Consider the following 9,901-nt stretch of genomic DNA (forward strand, 5'->3'; position numbering starts at 1 on the left):
CCACCTCAACGTGGCCTGACAAGCAGTGCCATGTCTGCGCCCAGGATCCGAACCCTGGGCTGCCGCAGCAGAGCGGGCAAACTTAACCACTCGGCCACGGAGCCGGCCCCCTAAACTGTATTTTTCTGTAAAGCCATTGAAGAGTGGTAGATTCAAAGAAGTCTAAATAAACTAAAATTCAGAGAGAGATGAGCCCATCTTCGATGAGCACAAAGCAGCGGCCCCTTCCATTCCTGGGGCAAATCGTCAAGTATGGGAGCGTGGACGGGCAGAAGAGCAGGTCTGCTACAGGCAGAGAAAATTGCTGAGGATTAACAGCCAATGTGTACACCTGAACCTGGAGGAGTCCCAAACACAGAACTGGACACTACTGTCTGCCAACTCTCTCACACAGAAACTTACTGCATAAATGTGGCTGGGAAGTCAGGAGATGACATAGGAAAGCAAAGAGAAAACTTGTGGTGTCATATGCTTAGATCTCACAGCCCTGCTGGAGGGAGGGGGCCCCCACGCTGAAGACATTTGAAACCAGAGGTGAATTAAACCATCTGGAGTGGCAACCTCAGTCCTAATTCAGCTCAACTCATGATTCGATTGCAGATCAGATGCTGGTCCAAGATACCTGACCCACAAAATGGCAAGCACTTCTGGGAAAACTATTATTTCTTTCATTCTCCACTGCTCTGTTATATATAAACTGCAGCATTTAATTAAAAAAAAAAAAACTACAGGACGTGTAAATAAGCCAGAAAATATGACCCATAACTAAGAGAAAAAATAGTCAATAGAAACAGGCCCAAAGATGACCCAGAATTGGCATGAGTAAAGAAAGGCTTTAAATGTATTAATATATAGTTGTTAACATTTTTAGATGGAAATATCAGGAAAATGGTGAAAATATAAAGAATTTCAGCAGAGAAATGAAAACCCCAAAAAAAAGCCAAACGGAAACTGTAGAAATAAAAAATATGGTGCCAAAGCAAAGAATTCAGGGAGTGGGCTTAAGGACAGACTGGACAAAAGAAAGGATCAGTGAGCTTGAAAATATATCAGTAGAAATTCTCTCAATTGAAGCAGGAGGAGAAAAATGTATGGGAAAAAAAGCAGAAGGTGAGAGCAATATGAAATAATATCAAACAGTCTAACATACTTGTAATTAGAGTCCCAGAGAAGAAGACAGAGAGAATGGGTCAGAATAACTATTTGGGGAGATATCAGCTGAAATTTTTTTCCAAAACTAATGAATGACATCGATACATGGACCCAAGAATTAGACCATGGTCTCTGTCCACTTCAACTTTCCCTGTGTCACACTTCCCCTCCTGACTGGCAGAACTGGAGTGGCTGCAGCAATTTTGAGGATCCAGCTAAGGGGGGTGGGGTGCATCCTCAGGCCCCACCAGAGACTACCAGATCAGAAACTGGGGTCTGGGGATGGGACCAGCACTCTGCGTTTAACAAGACCTCTGGGTAACTCCAATGCTTGCTAAAGTCGGAGAACCACTGTTCTAAATGATCTCTAAGTTTCCTTCCAGAGCTGAGCTAAGAAGGAGGGAAAGGGGAATGGGACAGAGAAGTAGGAGGTGAAGCAGGCGAACAAAGGGAGAAACGCAGACCATGGGAACACACTTCTCTACAGACAAGCAGATGTCTACCATGATGGGGCCATTCTGCTTCAAGGAGAGCAGCCAAGGGGGGGTCTCCTGGACAATCGAGAAACCAGAGGCAGAAGTGACCAGGACAGGAAAGCCAAGTATGCGAGGATTAACTTACCAGTGAGACCTGGCCCCTCTCACCCTCCCCAGAGCCCTACCTCTCTCAGTGCTGCCTTCATTGCCCTTGACTCTTCCATCCCAGGATTAAGAGTGTAGGTCATGTTAACGAAAGTGACAGCACCCCTGAGTGGGAAGCATCCCAGGGGCCATTTCACCCACCAAGAGCATTTCTGAAGCAGAAGATAACACTCATTCCACCACCAACCAGAGGACCCTGTGGAAAGATAGAACCAAAAGCACACGCTCCCTAAGAGAAATAAGCCAGGCTGACCAGAGAAGGGGTGACAGCACCCCAGGAAAGGTTCCAACCCCTGGGGCTTCCTGGGCAGATGGCTTCCCGGAAGTGTGGGAAGTTGATGTTCCGTGAAGGGAACTTCGACAAAGGGAGCCAGAACAGGAGGATCCAGTGGATAAGTCCCCCTGCCTTTCTCCTGAAGGACGGTTCTGAGAAGCCACATGTCCATCGAGCCTCCTGGAGACAGTCAACCAGCTGCCTTCCTGGTGAAGCTGGGACAGGTGAGTAACACAACCACTGGTCTTTCCTTCATCCCCTGCTCCATCCCTTTATCCCTCCCACTGGCTTCTCTGGGATTTTCGCACACACATACACACACCCCCACCCCCCAACAAAGTATTAGCTCATTACGTCTGTTCTTCGATTTTAAAAAGTTGCATCAAGAAAACTGACCCAGAAGTCTAGATATAAGATTCAGTCAGATCTCCAATTGGTTAAACAAGGAAAGCATAGTGATTATATAATCAGAAAATAGTCCCTTCCGGTCCTCATGTCTCAGTTGAAAAAGGAAAATAAAATGCCTGGATGTGATAAAGGCTTGGGAATAAAGGGCAATGTTCTAGCTGGGCAAGACTTAGCACAGAGAGGCAATGACCAGGAAGTTGATTAAAGACGGAATCTAGTGAACAACGAGCCAAGGATTTTGCAAATCTGGATGTAAGCAATATAAAAGTAAGTTTCAAGCAAATGTTGAAATCAGATCTGGCTGCAGATGACAAAAAAAAATTGTCAAAGTCAACTTTTTCAGAACTCTGGAAATTAATCAAAGGCTTGCAACAATTCAAGATCTATTCAAGAAAAATGTCTGACTCTCATTAAGAACTGTGAGCTTCGTAGCATTTTAACTTGCCCGGGGCCCATCCTCCTCTTCCCAGCTGGGGTAGTCAGGGCTTGGAGCTCCCCAAAAAGCCCATCTGCAGACATTGCCATTGTGCATCCTGTCTGAGAGTTCCCTAGAAACTCCCAGGGGCCACACGTGAGGAAGAACACAGACTTTACACACTTAGTTCACGAAAGTTAGTAAACAAACAGCAGCGGTTGCCACCATAGCGTAGGAGGTGTGATTTCCAGAGTTACCACAGCACATTATTTAATATGTCCGGTTTTCAACAAAAAAAATTATTAGCGGGGCTGGCCTGGTGGTGCAGCAGTTAAGTTCAAGCGCTCTGCTTCGGCAGCCCGGGGTTCTCCAGTTCAGATCCCGGGTGCAGACCTACATACCACCTGTCAAGCCATGCTGTGGCAGGCGTCCCACATATAATGTAGAGGAAGATGACATGGATGTTAGCTCAGGGCCAGTCTTCCTCAGCAAAAAAGAGGAAGACTGGCAGCAGATGTTAGCTCAGGGCTAATCTTGCTCAAAAAAGAAAAGAGAGAAAACTTTTTTAATTATTAGACATGTAAAGACACAGGTAATGTGGCCCAGGATAAAAAGCAGTCAGAAAACTGCCCCTGAGGAAGCCCAGATGTTGACCTTACTAAAAAAAATGCTAAATCTGCCATTACAAATATATTCAAAGAACTAAAGGAGGCCATGTGTGAAGAAGGAAGGGAAAGTGCGAGAACTATGTCACAACAAACAGATAATATCAACAAAGAGATAGGAATCATTAAAAAAAAATATATATATATAAATTCTGGAGCTGAAAAGTACCGTAACTACAAAGGAAAATTGACTAGTGGGACTCCACAGCGGATGTGAAGATGGGTCAGCTGAGATGGTCCGGGCTGAGGAAGAGAAAGTGTCCTGGTCTGTTTGGGCTGCTATAACAGATACCCCAGACTGGGGGCCCCAACAGCAAACACGTATTTCTCACAGCTCTGGAGCCTGGAAGTCCCAGATCAGGATGCCAGCAAGCTCGAGTCCTTGGTGAGGGCTCTCTTCCTGGTTTACAGACAGCTGCCTTCTTGCTGTGTCCCCACATGTCAGAGAGAGTGCTCTGGTCCCCTCATCCCCTTACAAGGGACCAATCCCATCATGGAGCTCCATCCCATGAGCTCATCTAAGCCTAATTACCTCCCAAAGGTCCCACCTCCTGATACCATCACATTAGGGATTACGGCTTCAATATATGAACTATGGAAGTGGGGGGGACACAAACATCCATTCCACTACAGAAAGAAAAGAGAATTTTTTTTAAATGAACAGAGCCTCAGAGACCTGTGAAATACCATCAAGTGTCCCAACATACGCATACATAACAGAAGTCCCTGAATGTGTTTTCTGCCTCAGGACATTTGCACCTACTGCTCCTCTGCCCTTATCTATCAGCATGGCTCCCTCACTTTCCTCTTCCAGGTCTCTGCTCAAATATTACTCCAACACTGAGGCCTCTCCTGACCCCTCAACTTCCTACCCCTCCTCACCCCCACAGGCACTTCCAATCCTCCTACTCTGTTTTGTTTTTCCCCATGGCTGTCATCCATTGGATATTCTGTATATCTACTTGTTTGTTTGGTTGTGCCTTCTCCCTCTACTGGACGTCAGTTCCAGGAAGGCTGAGGGTTCGCTGTTTCATTCACTGTTGTACTGCCAGCTCCTGGCACAGTCTTGGCACCCCACAGATGCTCGACAAATATTTTTTGAATGAATGGACTCTATCGGCCATAAAAACGTGTATATACTTTGATCCAGTAAACTCGCTCCTGGGAATTTAAGCAAATAATTCAAGGAAAGAGAAAAGGTATATGAATGCAAATATTTGTTACCATAGAGTTGTGTTTGTCAAACTTCCTTTTACTAAGAGCACGGGGAAGGCTGACAATGGAAAATGAGCATGTGGCGTTGGGTTTTTAGGAAAAGTACCTCAGAAGAGAAAGTTTTGAATAGAATCTTGAAGGAAGTGGCAGATTTGGTTTAGCAGAAGAAAGACTCTGGCCAAAGACCCAGGGGGAGGACTGGGCCCTGGAGAATGAACGCAAAGGGCAGCAGTCAGTCATCTCATCAGGGGACCCGGGGGCGATGGAGTTCCAGGACCAGAGAAGAGTTGGTGGGTGAGCGGGGCTGGGAGCTCATGGAACACACCTGAAATTCACTATAAACATGCTGAGCTTTTATCTCAGTAAATATTAGAGAACCCCAAAATATTTTAAGTGTAAAGTTTGCATGTTACAAAAACTGTGTTAGGGGCTGGCTCCGTGGCCCAGTGGTTAAGTTCGCGTGCTCCACTTTGGCGGCCCGGGGTTCGCCAATTCGGATCCCGGGCGTGGACCCACACACGGCTCATCCAGCCATGCTGCGGTGGCATCCCACGTAGAAGAACTAGAATGACCTACAACTGGGATACACAACTATGCACTGGGGCTCTGGGGAGGAAAAAGTTGTTTTAAAATACCTGCAAACGTGTGAAATATCTGAGATTTGCTCTTCCAGATCAGGAAAGTCGCTCTGCAGTTCCTGGCAGATCCTGTCAAACACACGCCCACGTGCGTTTCTGAGCAGAACCCGCGGATCTGCAAGGGCGGCCTTCTCTGTCTGGTGAACACCTCCACGCCTATTAAGGATCCCGTATCAGATCATTTGGGGGTTGTCAGCATGTTTGCAACTCTGTCAGAAAAGATCTGAGAGTAATTTCAACAGAAAGAACGAAAAGTCATTCCCCTTGGAGAGAAAAGTCCTTAGAGAGGAAAACTCTTCAGGCAAAAATATTTGAGAACACAGTAATAACAACAAAATTCTCAGGGCGTGGGCAGAGTGATCAAAGGACAGTTAGGGGGCTTTGTATTAACTGACGAGCAAATTATTTAGGTACACGTAAATCTGACCGGTCATGTGAGTTTACCGGCACCCATTCATTCACTCGGTGTATCTTTACGGGACCTGTGTCAAATTTGGCACAGCACTGGTCTCAGACGTGTGGTCTCATGGAGCCCACGAGAGCACAGTTTCTGTGCTCAGCATGCCTAGAGCCATAAAGGTTGCACAGGTCCCAAATCTCTTACCTGAAACTCTTGGGGTGCTGTGTAACTCAGAATGTTCTGGATTTCAAAAGACAATAATGTGTGGAGAACTTATATTTCCTAGCAGCCCCGTGAGTCCACAGCAGCACCCTGTAATCAACCACATTAGCATTTCCATAGCAAAACATAAATCTTCACCCTAAGCAAGATAACTAAAGACCATCCGTAGCCTCAGTTCAGGTCAAAGATTTGCTACCAAAAGAGTGTGCTGCAAAGTTATGGAATACTTTCTTTAAAATCCAGAGCTTTCTAGATCTTAGGATTGTGGATAAGGGTCGGTGGATTGTGGAAATGAGCTGTTTCCAGAAAGACTTGAAACTGCTGCAAGGAGAGAATGCATGAAATGCAGCAGACACAGTTGGGATCCCAAGAGTTCCAATGCTCAGCCTCTTAGCCCAGGCTAGACATAACATTCACATCCAACACACGTGTGACCCACCAAGGGAAAGAAACATCTGTGGTCTCTGGTCATGGAGCCTTGTCAGAAGCGGGGATCACCAGGAGGACCTTTGGTTTGCTGAGAACCAAAACTGGAAAGAACAGGGTGAAGTGGCTGCTCTGGAGATGTGGTTTGGAGAGATCAGGATTTGCTCGGGAAAGAGCCAGGCAGAGAGTGCCGGCAGATCTTCAATTCTGAGAGAGGAACTGGGGCAAGACCGGGAGCGAGTTGATGTGCAGTTTGCTTTAGAATTTGCAATTTCACGCCTTTTCTGACTCCCCACAAAATCATGGGCAAACTCCCCATATCTCATTAACACGCTACAGAGTTGCATTTAACCCCATGACACGTTGAACTGCTGAGACCTGCTTGAAGGTGGGTGTGAGCCAAGAACAGAGCCATCCTGGGGATCAAGCCAGCCCCTGGGACACACTGGCCCCTACCTGCACCCCATGTCAGTTACCGCAATCTACAATAGTTTGACATCCCCGACAGGAGCCCGTTGCTGCAGCAACGTTTTGTAAACATACTTTGGAACAGGAAGGTGTGGCATTGTTTTCCAGTGTAAGGAAATCTAAACGACTTTACCAACAATTACACAAAGGAAGCGAGGCCATTGATTTTAAAGAACGCTAATAACAGGAGTTAACATATAGCACATTCTGGGCACTTTACAAAGATTAACTTATTAACCCTTGCAACAATCCCACCAGGCAAGCACTATATACTTTCATTTTATGGATGAGGAAACTGCAGCATAGACAGGTTTAATGACTCGGGAGAGGATGGGTGCTGAGACGGGTCCTGGCATCCACACCGTTAACAAATGTACTAAATGTACTAAACTATAAGAAGAAAGAAATCATTGCAAAGAATTGAATTGGACCCTAGATGATGATGCTAAAGGCGTGCCCTCCTGTGGATTTCTTTAGGGTATTGGCCAGGCCCTCAGAGTCAACATCCAGGTATATTTAATCTATGGAAAGTGATTGCAACACCCTCTCCCCAGCATGGCGCCTGGGAGATGCCAGTGCACTAGACAGCTTTACCGCTGGTGTGGTGCGCGCTGACTGGCCGCACACGTGAGCCACTCTCGTTCTATCACCATCATTCCTCAACGTGACTCCACAAAGCTGAGATCCCGCCACCATTTCTGAAGATTAGGGGTCTTTCAGGATAGACCCAGGCTGCCCAGCCACCCCACCAGTGTGGTGGAAGCCTCTCGTCTTCAGAGCAGGTCCAGGCTTGCTCTCCTGCATTATGCTAACCCCTAGCCTTGGGGAATGGGATCAGAACACCTCCACACTGTCCCAACCATCTTCCCCATAGTGTCACTTCACAAATAATGCCCTAGTGGGCCCTGTGGTTCTGATGCCCTTGCTCTAGAAATGCTTTTCAGAACTCCGGCTAGTATTTCTCAGTGAATTAAGTCTTAGATGTTAATTACGACAAGCACCAAACGGGTAGGATCCACCGGAAAGCTGCTTCTCCAGGTCACGGAATTGCCAAAGGAAAAGTCTCGCACTGTAAACAAAATTGTTTTCTTTTCAACAATAATCAGTTTGATCCCATAGAGATCCTCCCAGTGCAGGCTACCATCTCTGTTTCCTTTGCACTAGGCCCTCAGGGCACTGTGCCAGTGTAGACAAGCAAGGAAACCAGTTTGCTGGCAGTTTGCAATGGTCCTACTACAATGGTGGTACTACAAGGCAATGGAAATGGAAATTGCTAGAGTTTGCAAACCAATGGACATGAAAAGGAGCTTCAGAGAGAACCTAGTCTTCGAAGCCTGGGTTCCTGCAAGAATTTTGGGGTCTGGGCAGGTCATTAGCCAGAGAGACCAATCAGAAGGATAGGTCAGATGTGGCAGGGAAGCGGAAGTAGTCAGCCTGGGAAATTCTGAGCTTAAGGTGCCCACAGAACAACCAGGTGATTTCAAGCAGTGGCTGGGAATGCATGAGTAAAGCACAGGAAGGAAGTCTGAACAACACACGAGGGTTTCAAAGTCCACTGGAATAAGCCTTGTTATTTTTTACTGAGCGCCTTTGCACATGCCGTTCCCTTTGCCTGAAACGCTTTTCCTCTCCTCTACATCTATCAAGTCTGCTTTACCTAAAAGACCAGTTCAAATGGAACCATAAAAGTGGTCCTGGACTCTTGCAGGCCAAGTAAACAGCTTGGCGCCCTAGCTTCTTTCTGTGTTAATTGGGGCTGAGGTGAAAGGCTGGACTGAGAAAGACCCTAAACTCTGGGGTCAGAGTAATCTGGACTCGAATCCCAACTCTGCCACAAACCAGCTGTGTGACCCTGAGTAATTCACAACCACTTGACTCTCAGAGTCCTCTTGAGTGAAATGGAGACACCGTCTAAGTCACAGGCTCCTTGTATTTGACAAATAAATGCCTAACTGAGGCCACTTGGCGGTGCAGGCTGTGGCACATTGCACTTCAATTGTTGAAGGGCCTGTTTTCTCTCCCCTTCTAGATTGCGAGCCCCGCTGGGCGGGGTTCCCTGTTGTCTGCAGGTCCCTGTGCCTTGGCGCTCACATCGTGCTTAGCGCTGCAAAGACGTGGAGGAGGACGTGGAGGGAGACCCTCCGGTCGTTTGAGCAGGGTTCGTGGGAATCCTGAGCAGGCTTTGCTGTGAAATCACTCAGAAGTCACATCTGAGACCTAGCAAACAGAGGCATGAGGCCAGCAGCAGCCTGCCACCCTCTGCCAGGAAGGAGAGAAATGTCTGCACCTGGGAGTCACTGTACCTTGGGGAAGCCGGGTCGGGGAGGGGTTGTCCTGAGGTCCGATCCCTGTTCCCCAGGGGAGCAGCGTGAAACGCTGGCTGGGACACGGCGGGGAGGGGAAGATGGCCTCTGCAAGGATTTTCCTGGGAGGGCGCCCTCAGGGCGGCGAGAGCCTGCCTCAGGCACCACGACAGAGGGGACAACCAGGATGTGAGCCGCGTGGCTGCCCTGCTTTCCTAGAGAGCTGCCCTGCACGTTGATGGGGACCAAGGGACAGAATCCTGCAGGACGCGAAGGTCAGCACAGCTAAGGAGTCCCGCCACCCAAGACCCAGAAGCCCAGCCCCGCCCGTGACCTGGACAGCAACACGCCCACTGGGGCGGCTCCCAAGGGCGCCCGAGGACTCTTCTTTCCCCGCGACAGCGCCGGCGCCGGACAGCGAAGGCTCCGCCCCTGGGGCGTGGCCCTGGAGCGTCCGGCCAATCGGCGCTGCGGGCGCGCGATCACGTGGCCGTCTCCCGAGCACAGGCTCTTCCGCCTTCCGCCTCGCATCTCCGCCCAACGTGGCCAGAAGCCGCTGGCGCCCCCCCCGCGAGGGTCCTCTCGCGAGAGCAACCCAGACAGCCTGTCATCTGCTCGGTCCGCCACCGCCTGGAGCCGTGCCCCGAAATAAGAGAGGGCAGAGGGCGGCCGCC

The 9,901-nt window shown here is 48.6% G+C and overlaps 1 long non-coding RNA gene across 1 annotated transcript in view; it reads right to left on the reverse strand.

The window, feature by feature from the left end:
• Positions 1-9,607, reverse strand: part of LOC124234323 (uncharacterized) — a 14,790-nt gene extending 5,183 nt beyond the window's left edge. Inside the window, exon 1 of the long non-coding RNA XR_006887270.1 lies at positions 9,562-9,607. This is a non-coding gene — a long non-coding RNA (uncharacterized LOC124234323). The remainder of the gene's footprint in view (positions 1-9,561) is intronic.
• Positions 9,608-9,901: the final 294 nt, after the last annotated feature.

Source organism: Equus quagga, unplaced genomic scaffold, assembly GCF_021613505.1.
Source record: "Equus quagga isolate Etosha38 unplaced genomic scaffold, UCLA_HA_Equagga_1.0 73442_RagTag, whole genome shotgun sequence".
Taxonomy (NCBI): Eukaryota; Metazoa; Chordata; class Mammalia; order Perissodactyla; family Equidae; genus Equus; species Equus quagga.